Source organism: Muscardinus avellanarius, assembly GCF_963383645.1.
Source record: "Muscardinus avellanarius genome assembly, chromosome: 8".
NCBI lineage: Eukaryota > Metazoa > Chordata > Mammalia > Rodentia > Gliridae > Muscardinus > Muscardinus avellanarius.
Window position 1 is genome coordinate 46,963,761 of NC_137794.1, and position 18,348 is coordinate 46,982,108.

Sequence of the window (18,348 nt, forward strand, 5' to 3'; positions counted from 1 at the left end):
TTGGTAGAACAAAATGGTTTGAAAGATTATTTTATTTTTTCTTAATTTTCAGTGAAGTAACTTATTCTATATAAGGAGCAGCATAAATGTTTGCTTAGACAATTCAAAATAAAAGGAATTAATGAAAAATAGAAATGTGATTAATTCAAACCCATTATTCAGTTGATTAATGCAATTAAAGATCACATTGTGTTATCATTTTAAACTCATTAGCCTGGAAAAAAAATTAAAGGTCTGACAATAACAAATGTCAGAAACTATTTAAATCAGTATGATCTCCTCATTTCTGGATGAGGCATACACACATAAGCAGAGATATTTTAGAAACATGAGCAAATTGTTATAGCATTCAGTATGGTGACAAGCTTAGATAAGAGAAGAAGAGGGTATTCAAAAAGTTTTAGTTGCTTTTTTAATAGTGGTTTCACGGGTGCTTATGCCATTATTAGGAACCCAAGTGCTGTTGTCAGACATGGTCTAATTATATTTGCCATAGTTAAATGCATATAACTTTAGTACAGTAGGCAGTGCTATATAAAGAAGCTGGTGGAACAGTCTTATTATGGGCCTTATTATTTACATAGAACCTGCGACCATTAGTGAATGACTAATATTTAAAACTATTTGCTACCGTGCTGATGAAATATTTTTAAAAGAAATACAAGAGCATTTATAGTCCAAATGTTTCCAAATGTTTTATTTTCCCCATCAAGCTTATAAAAGAAAGATGTAAAGAATTATGCAGAATACTTTTTCTTAAAAAAATTCTCAAAGTTTGAAGATTGCTTCTTTTTTAAATAATAGCTATTCATTGAATATTTACCATAGGTCAAGAGCAATATATTCAATGCTTTACATGCATAAGTTTTCCTTTCTTCCTACCTTCCTTCCTTTTTGCTTTCTATGTAAGTCCTTATTTTATACTTTAATTGGTGGGACATAATTTTGCATAATAGATAGGAAGTGATAAAAACACATGTCTGTATCATTTGTTGTATTTCCCTTTTCATTCTCCTCCAAGTCTTCATCCTTCCCCATATGTATTAGTGAAATTGGCAGTGGAACCTGCCAGGAAGGAAGTGTTATTTAAACCATTTCCTTTCTTACTTCTCATTTTTCCCCTCTCCTTGTTTCTGTCCACTATACCATTGGTTTTAAAAATTGCTTATCACTGGAATTCCACATGATAGATTATTTTCTCTTGTTTTCTCTCACTTAATATTTTTCAAACTTCAAGAAGATTTCTCTGAGTATCAGATACACCAAATTTGATCAATTAATTGCTTTAGTTTAGATACCATATAACAAAATATATTCTATCCAGCAAACAAAGTTAGAGGAGAACTAAGATAATTTAAGATATGTGGCCAACATTAATGCTGAATTTGGATAGATCATTCTGTCCTTATTACTGATATATCTGCCAATATTAGACATTCCCACATCATTTTAATATGACTTGAATATGACAAATATCTGTAGGCATTTTTCCCTAGACTTTGAACATCTTTAGAAAAGTAACAGAAGACTGGTTACTAATACTAACTAGATAAGAACAGAACAAAATATGGTACCTAATATTAAAAAAATAGACAAACATATCTCCAAATATTTGCCAGTGATTTTTGTGCTCCATTCCTGGAAATGATCCACTATGAAGAATATGGTGGGTAGGGTGATATAGAGGCCACACTGCTATAGATATTAGTATCAGCAAGAAGCTGAATTGTACTAAGAGCTTAGCTTAGCATTAGCATATGTTGTCAGGACCAAACACCAATAGCTTAGTATCAGAGGAAGTAAGTAGATATCTTACATGGATAGAGTCCATGAGCTTTTTAGCAAAAATAAAAGTGTTACTGGGATGAACTGTTAGGCATAATGATGACCTTGGTTTCTTGTCAATAAGTTATACTCCGTTTTGACTTTTAATTCAATATCTACCTTAAGGTAATTAGAGGAATCAAGTATCGCAATGAAAGAAAATTAAATATTTGAGAAAAAAATACAATTTTACATATATTCAATGTTTCAAACTATAACTTTAAAACGCCAAAGGTTTGTTTTAAGTAATAAATAATGTTGCATATCCCAAAGCAATTTACATCTGTAATGCTTTGTCTAAAGCCAAGAGCCAAGAGACTTGGTTTTGAAGAAAACAACTTTTCTGGCACAGGCACTTTGTAAATCCAGAAAGGAAGGATCGTCATGGTTGGGATTTCTTAGTGTCTTCTGCCATTTACCTATTCCAAAAACACCTGGTACCCTGATGTGAGCAACATTTGCCAAGTGCATAGGTGATACTATCATCATTGAACATCTGCCAAGGTTTCCAGATCCATCATCCCACACAGCCTGGCAACAGAGAAAAGGGAAAAATGGATTATTTCATGACATCCTGTTTTGTTTTGTTCAGTTTTTTTCCTCAATTTGAACATGTATTTCAATTTATTAAGATATGTTGCATTAATTTAACAAATATTTATTCATGTATCAAAAGTAAGCAATTTGCTGTGGTACAAATCTATATAGTATGACATTTTTTTCTTTTGGTGGTACTGGGGTTCCTGGAAACCCTTCTACCTGTGGGCTACACCCCCAGACCTATTTTTATACTTTTTTTTATTTGGAAACAGGGTCTCTTAAGCCCACGCGGCTGGCTTCAAACCTGCGTGATCCTCCTGTCTCCACCTCCCAAGCTCAGGGATTACAAGCGTGTGCTACCACGCCTAGCCAGTATGACATTTTTAAAGGAAATGTGGATAAAATTATTTTTATATTCTCATAGGAAAATATATTACTCATTTTTATAATTTTATAATTATAAAAATAATTATAAATATTTAAATTATAAAAATTGCAATTTTTAAAATGTATGGTTTTGTATTTGGTATCCCTTGAATCCTTTTTTTAGCAACATTCCAATAACAGAACATGTATTTAAGATGCAATATTTTTCCCCACGCTGTTTCTACAATATATTCCCCATGTTATTTAATAACAATTTATTTACTTATTGTGAGGACGTTGAAACCATGGTGTGTCAGGCTTCTTTGCCTCCTTCCACTGAAAGTCACTACTGTACAAAAACAACTAAGCATGTCCTTGAGGACACTATATTTTTTTTATGTAACTCTGTGTCCTGGCCAGTTGCCACTTTTGTTCTAATCTTACTGTAAACTGAACTGAGATAGTTCCATATGGGAAGCCACAAAGAAATCCCTCACAGATGTCTTATTCCGAGTCCTCATGTGGACTTTGCATATACCCAGTTGGCCACTCTTGACTCCTAGAAACCTCAGCCTCCTATTTTAGCCTCCATAGTTGAAATCAAGCTACTGTCTCACCCTCACTTAATTTTCCCCTTTTTTTGATGGATCAGATCTAACACGACTTCCCAGCCCTGGTAGGTTGCACAACATAACCCGGTTGAAATGTGGACATTTTAATTTTCTAACTTTTTTTATTTTTGCACACCAATTTGTTCAATGCTTCTTTCCAGATTAATTTTTGAAATAACTCTCAATCCCATTCTTTTTCTACAATATTATAATCCTGAATTAATTGATGTCTTCACCATTTCTTACCTAGAATACTATAGTAAACTTTCTGTATTTAAGTTTTCACCACACTCATTCATGCAAAGCAGCTAGAATTTGAAGGTTCAGCGCAAAAAAAAACCAAGGCCAGCCGTCAGACATATGCAAGCAAGCAAACCCTTTATTAAGACAGCCCAGCTCCCTTTTATATCAGGCAGCTGAGGATTTTTTTAAAGGAGGGGGCTTCCGCTCACAGTGGAAGATCGCATGAAGTATGGGGTGTTTACTGATTGGATGGCTCATACCCCAGTGAGTATGTTATTAGGGGACTGGTTGTTGGGCATCCCATGGCCCCCTTTGTCTGGCTATGAGGTAGCCAGCACAATCCAGAAGAGAAGCCGAAGAGGAGCCATCTTTGGTGTGACTGGTCTTTTTATCCTAACAGAATTATCTTATTAAATGAAAATCTGTTCAATTCACTGTCCTGATTAAAACCATTCAGCTCATCCTCAGTACCTATAAAATCCAGTGCCATCTCAAGGTTGAAAGGCAACCTTAGCCTTTTTTACTTTAATTCTCCATATCAATATTTCAAAATAAGTCATGCTAAATTATTTGCTATAACTTAAAAATCCCATCCATTTCACAATCCCTAGATTATGTATCTAGCTACCCTTGATCTCACCTCTCTTCTCTTCTTTCCATTTGTCAGAGCTAAATGCCCAAGAGGTAAATGTAAAGTAATGACACATTTGAGTTTCCTAGGGCTCACTTTGGTTTATGTTCATTATTCTAGTATAATAATGAATACCATTCCCTTTCACTATTAATCATGGTGACCTGTATACCAAAATAGCTGATTCTCTTTGACAAAACTTATTTTCTTCCTAAAATATTCCTCAAGTTATCCTGGAGAAAGTAGTTTAACTTGACTATAAATATTGTTACATGTTAGAAATCGGGAATGTGTGCTTCGTTTGCATTAGACACAAATTCCAAGCACTTTATGAGTATTTTTATTTGTAATCTATAATAATCCTAAAAAAGGCATAATCCTTCCCCATTCTCCAGATGAGGAAATTGAGGCAAGTAAGCTAATTCACTATGCCAAGACCACATAGATAAATGCCAAAATCTTACTCCATAAGGTAAATTAATGTAATGGTGATAAAGCCAACACTCTTGTGAGGAATAATATGCATGTTCATCTTTGTACTTCTATTGCCTCCAGTTAAGTATATAAGATATGCATGATAAATGCTTTTGTATGTGAGTTATTTTTAAAGAATAAAGAAATGCTTTTTTAAATGTCTCAATAAAATAAAATTTACATAGATTTAATTGGCTGATTGGGCCAAAATAATTTCTATTTTATTTTATAAATTACTATTATATTGATATAATTAGCTTCTTTCTTTTTCAACAGCTAGAATACTAAATGACTACCATAGAATTTATTATGCAAATAGCTAAATAATTACCTAAAATTGTTTTTGTGGTTTTAATGGCTAGCTTTTCTATTTTTTCTGAATTTAGAGCTCTTTTTGTTGGTTTTTATTTTTACTTATTTAAATAAGAGTAGTACATTAAAGGTTGGTATGGCTATATGGCTTTGCTAAATATCCACTAAAGGCTAATGGGTTAAAATCTTTGTCCTCAGAGTAGTGGTATTTGGATATGATGGAAACTTTAGAAGGTGGGGCTTTGTAGGAGGTGCTTACATCATTGGGGACATGTCCTCAACAGGTATTGTGGGACTCCACTCTCTTTTTCTTGCTTCCTGGCTTATAATGTGAATGTTTATTTCTTCCACATTGCTCATGATCAAGGGCTGTAACTTCCAACACTGAGCTAAATAAACCTAATTCCATGTGAATTAATTGTCTCAAGTATTTGTTTTGCTTTTTCGCAACGGGTTTGCCACCAGAACACAGGTGTTGTGAAAACCACTGCTAAAAGCCAAAATGGGAAAGGAAAAGACTCACATCAGCATCACTGTCAATGGACATGTAGATTCCGGCAAGTCTACTACTACTGGCCATCTCATCTACAAATGTGGTGGGATCGACAAAAGAACCATTGAGAAGTTCGAAAAGGAGGCTGTCGAGATGGGAAAGGGCTCTTTTAAGTATGCCTGGGTCTTGGATAAATTGAAAGCTGAGCATGAGTGTGGTATCACCATTGACATCTCCCTGTGGAAATTTGAGACCAGCAAGTATTATGTGACTATCATCGATGCCCCCGGACACAGAGACTTTATAAAAAACATGATTACAGGCACATCTCAGGCTGACTGTGCTGTCTTGATTGTTGCTGCTGGTGTTGGTGAATTTGAATCTGGTATCTCCAAGAATGGACAGACCCATGAGCATGCCCTTCTGGCTTATACACTGGGTGTGAAACAACTGATTGTTGGTGTTAACAAAATGGATTCCACTGAGCCACCTTACAGCCAGAAGAGAAAGGAAATCAGCACCTACATTAAGAAAATTGGCTACAACCCTGACACAGTAGCATTTGTGCCAATTTCTGGTTGGAATGGTGACAACATGCTGGAGCCAAGTGTTATATGCCCTGGTTCAAAGGATGGAAAGTCACCTGTAAAGATGGCAGCACTAGTGGAACCACACTCCTTGAAGCTTTGGAGTGCATCCTGCCACCAACTCGTCCAACTGAAAAGCCTCTGTGGTTGCCCCTGCAGGATGTTTATAAAATTGGAGGTATTGGTACTGTCCCTGTGGGCAGAGTGAAGATTGATGTTCTCAAGCCTGGCATGGTGGTCACCTTTGCTCCAGTCAATGTCACAACTGAAGTAAAGTCTGTTGAAATGAACCATGAAGCTCTGAGTGAAGCTCTTCCTGGAGATAATGTGGGCTTCAATGTCAAGAACGTGTCTGTGAAAGATGTTCATCGTGGCAATGTGGCCGGTGACTGCAAAAATGACCGACCATTGGAAGCAGCTGGTTTCACTGCTCAGGTGATCATCCTGAACCATCCAGGCCAAATCAGTGCTGGCTATGCTCCTGTATTGGATTGTCACACAGCTCACATTGCTTGCAAGTTTGCTGAGCTGAAAGAGAAGATTGACCGCCATTCTAGTAAGAAGCTGGAAGATGGCCCTAAATTCTTGAAGTCCGGTGATGCTGCCATTGTTAATATGGTTCCAGGCAAGCCTATGTGTGTTGAGAGCTTCTCTGACTATCCTCCTCTGGGTCGTTTTGCTGTTTGTGATATGAGACAGACAGTTGCTGTGGGCGTCATCAAAGCAGTGGATAAGAAGGCTGCTGGAGCTGGCAAGGTCACCAAGTCTGCCCAGAAAGCTCAGAAGGCTAAATTAATATTACCCCTAACACCTGCCACCCCAGTCTTAATCAGTGGTGGAAGAACGGTCTCAGAACTGTTTGTCTCAATTGGCCATTTAAGTTTAATAGTAAAAGACTGGTTAATGATAACAATGCATCGTAAAACCTTCAGAAGGAAAGGAAAATGTTTTGTGGACCATTTTTTTTTTTTTGCGTGTGTGGCAGTTTTAAGTTATTAGTTTTTAAAATCAGTACTTTTTAATGGAAACACCTTGACCAAAAATATGTCACAATTTTGAGACCCATTAAAACAAAAGTTTAATGAGAAAAAAAGTATTTTGTTTTGATGATAGAGAGCTGACTAATACATATGATATTGCATAATTTTGAAATGAGGATAGATGTGGTAGGGCTGGGGATGTAGCTCAGTCATAGAACGCTTACTTAGCATGCAAATACCCAAGTTATATCCCCAGCACTACCCCAAATCAAAACAATAATGATCAAAATAAGAGATGAGGGATCAGTTCAAATGTTATATTCTCACTAACATGTATATATAACCCAAGTTATATCCCCAGCACTACCCCAAATCAAAACAATAATGATCAAAATAAGAGATGAGGGATCAGTTCAAATGTTATATTCTCACTAACATGTACAGAGGGTTCAGGGAACAGCCAGGAGAATGCAGAAGGAAATACAAGTGATGTATGCATCTATGAATATATCACTTTGAAATTCATTATGTTTTACAATTGCAATGCACCAATAGACATATAATAACATAAAATTAAAAAAGGATAAACCTACAGAATGGGAGAAGATCTTTACCATCCACCGCTGTGATAGAGGGCTAATATCCAGAATATACAAAGAGCTCAACAGACTCTATACTAGCAAAACAAACAACCCAATCAAGAAATGGGCAACTTAACTGAATAGACATTTCACAAAAGAAGAGATACAAATGGCCAATAGATAAATGAAAAGATGTTCTACATCATTAGTCATCAGAGAGATGCAAATTAAAACTATGCTGAGATTCCATCTAACCCCAATCAGAGTGGCAAGCATAAAGAAATCAAATAACAACAAATGTTAGTGAGGATGTGGGCAAATAGGAACTCTTACACTATTGGTGAGAGTGCAAACTAGCTCAGCCACTATGGAGATCACTGTGGAGATTCCTTAGAAAACTGGGAATAGATCCATCATATTATTCAGCTCTACCACTCCTGGGTATTTTTCCAAAGTGGTTGAAATCAGAGAACTATAGTAACATATGCATATCCATGTTCATAGCAGCACATAATATGAACTGCACGTAGCAGTTCACAATAGCCAAAATATGTAAACAATATAGGTCCCCATCAACAGATTAATGGATTGCAAAATTATAGGAAATACACATAATGGAATTCTATTCAGCTATAAAGAAGAACAAAATCATGTCATTCACAAGAAGATGGGATTTATGTTGAGATCAGCCAGGCACAGAAAGAGAAGGGACATATATTTTCTCTAATATGCCCAAACTAGGGAGCATTAGGGATACCAGTGGGACTCCAGATAATAGAGGAAGTCTCAGAAAAGCTAGAATGGAAGGATAGGAGAGGAAAAAGGCTGAAGTTGATTAATGGAGGAGTTACATCTGAATATATGTAAAAGTATGAATATAGCATGGTTAACCTGGAAACTCATTGTTGGAAGGGAGCAAAGGAAAATGGGGGGGGGGCACCAAACACAGTTTAAATGTATACCATTTTAATAAAAATAATCTAAAAAAAGGATAGAGAAAATATTTCTTTTTTAAGAAATATGTTTGTTTGCTGGTAAGTGAAGTGTTAGCTGAGACAACACTAGTGGAAAATAAGTCAATAACTTCCTAAGTATGTTCATAAGCTTTCCATCACTATAACAAATACCTGAGATAATCAACTTAAGATGAGAAAAAGGTTAGTTTGGCTCAGAGTTTGGGATGTTACAGTTCTTAATTTTGTGAACCTACCACCTTTAGGCATCTTCTGTAATGAGCTGTATTGCAGAGTATACCTGCTTACCTCATGGTGGGGACGTGAAAGAGAAAAAGAGTTAGGGCTTGAAGTTCACATTATACCCTTCAGGGGCATGTCCCCCATGACTTGAAGACTCCTTTCATGGACACATGGCTAAATAGTTCCAAAAATGTCCCATAATGCCGCATAGTGATACTCTGGGAAACACATGGATGTTTGCAGGATCTTTCAGATCCAAATTATAGCAGTAAGTATTTGACCTACTGCATGAGAAAGAAAGTTTACCCTAACAGTTGGCAATCTTGAATTCCTAAGCATTTTAAGAGGTCAATTTAATACTTTCCAATGAAATTATATCTGCATATTCAACTTTCAGAAAATACTTATGAATATTCTAGAATTAAATGTAGTTCTTAATAAACAACATTTAAAAATTGAGTAAAATATTATGAATTAAAGAATGTTTGTAAATCATACCAATATGCAATATCCTATTTTAACTGGCTTCTGATTTTGTAATAAATTGCCTCTGTGTTTATGCATATATACATATACAAACATATATCTATGAATATCTATGTATATAGATGTGTGCATGTATGTATGTGTAAAATTGGATCATACCACTGGAGAAAAAATACCTAATATATATATATATATATATATATATATATATATATATATATATATATACAGTAATGGGCAGGTCTGCCTTTAATCAGACAGTTTCTAAATAAATTAAACAGAATAAGCTTTGGAAGAACAAAAGCTTCCTGGATTATTTTTCTAAAAGAAAAATTCTCTTCTAATTGTTGCCTTGAAGTTTGTTGCTCAAATTAGAGTTTATATCAAATATTTGGCAATGCTTCAAGGAAAATGATTCAGTTCGCCTTGATTCTCTAATTGAGATATTTAGGGGTGCTTTTCTTCTTTTTTCTGTAAATATAGTAGTGACATTGTCTACATGGAATGTTTCAACTTGAGTTCTCGCTTCTCTTCTTGCTGAGTGCTAAATTGTTTTTAAGTCTCTCTGGCAGTCTGTTATTTTTTCCTCCCCCTACAGGGTTCAGTATTTGTCCTTGAAGAATTTTAAACGGCAAAATGCAAAAAAATTGTATATCCAATTAAAGTAAGGTGAAACACAACTGTCAAATAAAAGCCATTAATCCCACGAGTACCATAATTGTTGGTATATGTGACAGGTCTTTTCTCAGCTCTTTCAGCTCTAGTCATTCCCAATTCTCTTTCTTTCTCTTTAAAGATATTGCTTGTGAGACACTTTGATAATCTAAAATATGTGATGTCAATAAAGTTTTGTCAAGGTATAATTCAGTGGAAATAGTATGTTTTCTAGACACATTTTCAAAATTAACAAATAATTTATTTCAAAGTAGGCTAGTTAATCCTCATAATTCACACATGAGTCTTATGTGTATCAGTCTTTTATTCTCTCAGCATGTATCCTGAGTTCCTTCTACTTTCTAGGAACTGTGCTATCCACTGGCTGGACAACACTGAGTATTGTAGAAAAGCTTCCACTCCTTCTGAGTTTACAATCTAGTGAGACAAACAACCAACTAATATGCTCTGGTTTAACTACAATCATTTCAGGTGACATGAAAGAAGAGGATAGGATATCATAAGAAAATAACCCCGAGAAATTAGACTGTGGCTGCCAATGAAGATGGAAAAGGATATAGCTGTTGAAACATAAAGTGCTGCCTTCCAACAGGTGATTGCCTCATTAACTGGAGGAATCCTTCGTATGAGGCTGTGAGAGAGAAAGAGCAGTATTAATATGAGGATGACAGCAAGGAGAAGTAGAATGAGGGAGAGATGGCTAACATTTCTTGAAGGCCTACTGTGTAATTGTTATGTGGGCTTGCAGTTATAGATTATAAAAATAATAATGTTTTTGTCTTTAGACATAATGAAACATCTTTCTACTTTTGATATATAATCCAAGAGGAGGTTGCTCCATAGGCTAGACTTGTCAAAAGCCCAGCTTTGCCTTTCTCTCTCTGTCCTCAGAGTGTGGACTTTGGCCTCACGCAGGCTCCACTCATAATTGCAAAATGGCAGCCACATCCTGAAGTATTTTAATCACACATAAAATATTCAGGGGGAAATGCTTTCTCTTCCTTATTTATGTTTTTAGGAGTATATTCTTTCTAAGATAATTTGACTTGGTTATTTTAATCTTTTAATATACAGAATTAGAAACCACATGTATTTCTAAATGATTTCTTGAGAAAGACTATAGAATTGACAAGAGATATGATAATGTTAAAAATGGAAATTATTATTTCGATTTTGATATCAGGAAGTATATCTCCATGCCACTTAATACAAAGCTTGAAAACTCTAAACTTCTTTTTTGCCGGGCGTGGTGGCACACGCTTGTAATCCCAGCATTCGGGAGGCTGAGACTGGAGGATCGCGGTTCGCAGACAGCCTCAGCTACTTAGTGAGGCCCTCTGCAACTCAGTGAGACCCGGTTTCAAAATAAAGAATAAAAAATAGGGCAGGGGGTGTAGCTCGGAGGTCAAATGCCCCTGGGTTCCATCCCCAGGCCCGCAAAAAAAAAATAAATAAATAAATAAATAAATAAAATAAAATGAAATAAAATAAACTTTTTTTTTGCTAAATAGAATTTCATTATCTTTCTCAAAAAAAGAAATAAAAATGGCCAATAAATGTATGAAATGAAAAGAATTTCATTATCTGTATATCTCATAATTTTGTAATCCATTCATCTGTTGATGGATACTTGGGTTGTTTCTAAAACAAAATCATGTCACTTACAGAAAAATGCATGCACCTGGAGAACATATATTAAATGACATTAGACAGTCAGAGAAAATGAAGGGTGATATGTTTTCTCTCATATGTAGAAGCTAGGGAATAATTTGATACAACAGGAACTTCAGATGATGGAGGAAAAACCCTAGTGGAAAAAGAGGGAGGTGGTCTTGGGGAGGTGGTGGGAGAGGGATAATTAATGAAGCAAACACTTCCACTGACATGATGTACATAGGTGAGCGTATCAATGTTAATCTCAGTGGACCGTGTGGGGAAGTGGGAGTGGAAAGGGATCCACAGCCCACCAAGTGCTGTGTGCATGTGTGTCACCATCATTATAATCTACATTATTATGTGAGATAATAATGTACCAATGGAAGTATAAAAACTAAAGTCCTTTTTAATTAGTTTTATATTTCATGAGTACTTTTTTTTGTGTGTGTGTTACTGGGGTTCCTGGAAACCCTTCTACCTCTGGGTTACACTCCCAGACCTATTTTCATACTTTTTTATTTGGAAACAGGGTCTCTTAAGCCAGCGCTGCTGGCTTCGAACCTGCGTTGCCTCCTGTCTCTGCCTCCCAAGGACGGGGATTACAAGCGTGCGCCACCACGCCTGGCTCATGAGTACATTTTAATGATACATCATACTGAGTTATAGAGTGGTAGAAATATATAGCAAATGTCTTTTTAAAGAAGTTTTACTAGTAAAAACACATTTTCATTAAAATCAACTTCTTATGATAATTTTATAGTCACTATTATTGACATATCTGGTACTTAAAATGTAAATAGAAGATTTGTGAAACTATACTATCTCATGAGATTTTTTTTAAAGTTTACTTATGTATAATTTTCTAAATGTGAAAACAAAAGGGACTAATCTTGTTGGAAATGGTACATCCCATCTCCTTCGCCATTCACTGTGGCAGTAAACAACATGTTGTAATCTTTATTTTTTTACCAACACAACAAGTCAATCAATCATAGAAGAAATTGAAGAGGAAGGACATTTAAACTATCACCAAGAAAATCTTTGTACCGAATATACTACCATTTTATAATATTGACAATATATTCATAATAATATGTACTGTCCTTTAAGACATGTATGTCTGGTGGTTGTTATATATTTAGTATTTTAATTCTCAAAATTCTTAATCTCAACTTTTTGTGATTTTTTTACTCCCATATTAAGTATGAGAGAGGTTCATGGAAGTTCACACAGCTCATCAGTGAGAGTGGCTGGCAGGATTCATACTTATTTGTCCTATTTGACAGCTATGGCTTTTCTTACACACAAAAAAAACTGCCTGGCAATAGGTCTTAACTCTGGAAATTCCCTGAGGAATCAGAATATAACTTCAGAACCAATTGACTTTGGAAATACCATTAAGAATCTGTACCTATAATTCATCTTTCGATAAGACTTTAAGAAGTTTGGATTTCTGACTTTCCTGAATGGCACCCTAATTGGAGTAGAGTTGTTATTATTACACTTTATGTGGCAACTTCACTTCTAACACCTTGCTATTTTTTATATTATCTCAAGCTTAGCTATCTAAATTAAAAAGGACATGAAAAGGTATTACTTTTCCTAAATTATTTCTACTTCACATTCTGTCCTAAATAGAAGAGTGGTCTTTTCCTATAGCCAAGTTAAAGATATTTCTGATTTTGACTCTAGCATATCTGTTTTTCTCTTTTATTCTGATACTCCAAAAAATTCACGGACTTGCCAATTCTTGTTTAATGTGGTATCTTTTATTTAATTCTTATGTGTAGAAATAATAATACAACTGGGCATGTTGACACACTCATGTAATCCCAGTACCTTGGAGGCTGAGAGGAGGATCTTGCATGGTAACTTAGACCATGTTTCAAGATAATGTTTCTTTCTTTGAAGTACTGGGCATTTTACCTCAGATCTGTACCCTCAGCCCTATTTTTTATTATTTATTTTGAAACAAGGTCTCATTAAGTTGCAGAGGATGTCACTAAGAAGCTGAGACTAGCCACAAACTTGAAATCCTCTTCAGTCTCCCAAGTAATGGGATTACAAGCATATACCATCATCATCACCTGTCTCAGGTTCAATCTCCAGTACCACACACACACAAAGAAAGAAAACAAAAAATAGTAATATTATGCTGAGTAACTTCAAATGAACTAAATAAATTCTAATGGATAGGTTTCCCTCCAGGTTTCTTTCTTTCCTCTCCTCCTCCTCTTTTTCTCACTTATTCTCCTCCTTCTTCTTTTTCTACTTTGGCAGAGGGAAGAGTTTTAAGTCATTCCTTTGCTATTCTGTTCTTTCTCTGGTATGAATTTATTAAAGATACGACTATGCTGACTGGTTTCCACTGTAGTTAAAAACAAAGATAAGGGCATTTATGATACAGAAAAGATAAATAAATTAAGCAGATCATTTCAAAATGAATCCATTCTATCAAAACACTTGACTAAGCCGGGTGTGGTGGAGCACGCTTGTAATCCCAGCATTTGGGAGGCTGAAACTGGAGGATTGTCGCGGACAGCCTCAGATACTCAGCGAGGCCCTCTGCAACTTAGTGAGACCCTGTTTCAAAATAAAGAATAAAAATAGGGCAGGGAATGTGGCTCAGAGGTCAAATGCCTCTGGGATCCATCCCCAGACCCTCAAAAAAAAAAAAAAAAAGAAAAAAAAAAAAAACACTTGACTATACTTCTAGGCCTGGATGTCTCCAGGCATTAAGTGTATATTTCAGTGAAGACCCATTCCATAACACATCATTGCTAGGATGGTTTAATTAATTAATAATAATAATAATAATATAATATAATGATAATAAAGACACCAGTTAAATTTAAATTTCACATAAACAAGAAATAATTGTTTAGTGTAGCTATGTCCCTTGCAATATTTGAGACATTGAGAAGACTAATCACCTAACACTAATTCGACATAATTAACCATTCAAAGTTATATGATCTTGTCACTCATATAACTTGTTAGAATTCCTCGTTTTAATTAAGGACTCAAATTTTGGGTGGTGTTATGGGTCCTAGTAATAAATTAGATAAAATAAAGAGGGTTAAGTAATATTTGCTTGATAAACATCTAATAAAATGAATAAAGTAAATCACTCTGATTCTGATACAAGAACTGAAAAGCAGTATTACTGTCTTGCCTTACCAAGAAGCAATTAATAAATAATGTGTGAGCACTTAAAACCTATGGGCAATGGCTCATCAAAATATTTGATGGTTGTCAACACCATCAAATGTCTAGTTGCCTAATTATAACACAAAATGATTATTAAAATTTTCAAGAATTGTTCAAAAAGTGGAATTTTTCTTTGTTCCTTAAAATTATCATTCAGCAACACCCCAAATTAAATTACTCCAGTTAGCAGCTAATTACTTGGCAATTATCAACTTAAAAATATAGTATATATTTAAAAAATTAGAGCTTTTTACTTCAGCTATCTGTTTGCAAATCTTAGAGAACTATATACTGATAATATAATCATTGTGATTGTTTATTTTTTTCTATGTAGATTTCAAAATCTGACTGAATAGTTTGCAGTTTTGCTTATCTGGTATGTTTTGACAAATTCATTCATAATATTTGCTAGTCATCCATGACTCCTGTCACTAACCCTGCTACAATATTTGATATTTCATTGACAGCTCATAAATGTATGCAAAAATACCCAAAACATATTAGGAACAACAAAGACAGCTATGGCTGACTACAATTAACACATTCTTTTCATACTAATTTGTGAGGTTTGTCTGATTTAACCACTTGCCATTTGAACTCTGGACCTTGGAAAATTGTCAAAGTTTATAAAATAAAAGACAAATAATGACTGAATATTTCTGTGACAAAAAAATGTTAAAAATGTATGAGTTCAAACATTTTTTGTCAAGTTACATTTTTTCCAGCAGCATTTGCCTTTAATCAAGAAAAATAGAGTCACTTAAAACAGTCTACTAAACTTTATGGCTTTCTATAGTAGTATCAATAACCAGTGAGAATACAGCATTAACATATTCAAAATACAGACTGAGTGAGAGTTCTTTGGAATTAAGGAGGTCTAGGTTACAGTAAGTCTTAAACAAAAGGGTGAAAGAAAGAAAGAAAGAAAGAAAGAAAGAAAGAAAGAAAGAAACTCTGAATTCAGAAAGCTGACCATTTCTCCCAGCCTCTGTTTCCTCAACTGTAAAAATTGAGACCAGAACTACTAAATCCTGCTTAACAATTCCATAGTCTCATGATTGTAAATGCAAAGATATTGATTTTAAGCAACATTATAGTTTGACCTTTCTGAAAGCACTATATCTGACCTTAATGAATTAGAAAGAACAATTAATAAGAGATCATTTTAATTGTTTAGTGTTACATTTAGTGTCTAAAGTTTTGAAAATCATAACAGTAATTAGTCTCTACAGAGTCTGGCTTTGTTATTCATTGATTACAAAAACATTTCAAGTGAATACTTTTATACTGATAGAGTCGCAATTTGCATAACAGCATTTCATTTAGCAGAGGATTGCATAAAAATGATGGTGCCATATGATTATCATAGAGCTGAACAATATCTGTAATATAGTAACACCAAAGCCATACTAAAGTCATTGCACAACTTATTACTCACATGTTTGTTTAGATGCCAGTGTAATTACACACGCCCCACTAAATCATATAAAAGTATAGCACATGCAATTATGTCCAGTACATGATACCTGATGATAATATTTGATTGTAATAAATAATGTTACTGATTTATGTATTTGCCACATTATACTTTTGATCATTATTTCAGAGACTATTCCTTCCATTGATTAAAAAAATAATAATAACAACTATAAAACAGTCTCAGGCAGGTTCCTCAGGATGTGTTCCAGCAGATAATTTTATCAAAGGAGATGACAAGTCCAGGTGTCATTTTCCCTGAAGAATTCTAGTGGGAAGATATGTGGAGGTAGTGGTATTGATGATCTCTGGCAAAAAAATTCCTGGCACTTGCATAAACCTTGGAAGAGTCATTATCTCTCCAGAAGGAAAAGACCTTATACTATACAGAGCATTAAGGAGAATCAACAGAAATGTAGCATGTAATATAGGAAAAACTTGACAGGCAAAACTCCATAAAATTCTGTTTAGAATACTCCACCCTTATCTGCATGGAATAAATTTCAAGACCCCCAATGAATTCTTAAATTCATGGATAGGATCAAAATAGATACAGAGTGTTTTTCCTACATATGCAGACCTATGATAAAGTTCAATTTATAAATTAAGCTCAGTAGATTAACAAAATAATAAAATGGGACAATAAAATATACTGTAACAAAATTACTTAAGGCTTATGAAATGTTTTTTAATATTACATTTACTATTTTCAGATAACTATTTTATAAGAAACTTAAATTTTGAAAAGAAAAAACCACAGGTAAGAAGCAACTACCACACAGGGATGGAACAAAATGCAGTGATCAGCAACACAATTTCCACATTTTCTAGCCTACTGGCATGCCATTAAACCTATAGAAACAGAAAAGTATGACCTATGACCCATCTTCAGGTTAAAAAAAATCAATAAAAATGCTCTAATGAGCCGGGCGTGGTGGCTCACACTTGTAATCCTGCGCTTGGGATGCGGAGACAGAAGGATCACGCAGGTTCAAAACCAGCTGTGCTGGTTTAAGAGACCATGTTTCCAAAAATAAAATAGGACTGGGAGTGTAGCCCAGAGGTAGAAGGGCTTCCAGGGACCCCAGTACCACCAAAAAAAAAAAAAAAAAAAAAAAACAACAACAACAACAACAAAAAAAACTCTAATGATGAAACTAGAAGATAAGCATATTGGAAAAAAGCCATGGTGTCCTCTCTATGTTCAAGAATGTAAAAAAAATAGTAACTCAATAAGTATAAAATTAGAAAATTTTAAAAAGACTCCTGAAGAGCAAAAATATAGTCTCCATGTTTAAAAATTACGTGGTTTAGTATAGTAATAGATTATAATTGCAGAAGAACATTAAGTATATGGTGATAGAAACTACCCAACATAAAGTTCAGAGTGAAAAGACTAAAAAACTGGCATCAAAATATAATGACAACCAAGAAAATTGTAATCAGAGTCCCAGAGTAAAAACCTAGGAGATAGTTTAAAAAATAAACAGTATTTCCTAAAATTGATGATAATAAAATTACAGGTCCAAGATGATTAATTAAGCCTCAGATGAATAAAAGCAGATACCCCATTAAATATTCCTAATGAAATGGCTGAAATCCAGTGATAAAAAGACAAACCTAAAACCAGCTAAAATAGATACATTATTTATAAGGAGATGAATTTTATATTTCAAGTACATTTTCATCAGAAACTGTGTAAAATGTATACAGCAAATTGTTAACACATTGGAAAAATAAACTGTCAATACAGAATTCTTTACACAGTAGCAGTGTCATGCTAAATAAAAAAAATAATCACTCTCAAATAAACAAAAGCTGAGAGAATTCATTTCCAGCAGATTGCGCTAAAATAAATGATAAAAGAAGTTCTCCAGGCAGAATAAATATTATAGCAAATAGAACTTTGGGCCTAAATAAAGTATGTGAAAAATAGAAAAAAAGAATGTTCCTTATAAAGTACTTCTTTTAAAAGATAATTGGTTGCTTAAAGCAAGCAGAAAATAA

The 18,348-nt window shown here is 34.4% G+C and overlaps 1 pseudogene across 1 annotated transcript; it reads left to right on the plus strand.

Moving 5' to 3' along the window:
• The first annotated feature begins 5,503 nt into the window (after positions 1-5,503).
• LOC308266527 (elongation factor 1-alpha 1-like) lies at positions 5,504-6,872 on the plus strand (annotated as a pseudogene). Its single transcript has one exon. The product of its transcript is annotated as an elongation factor 1-alpha 1-like (transcript).
• The last annotated feature ends 11,476 nt before the right edge of the window (positions 6,873-18,348 follow it).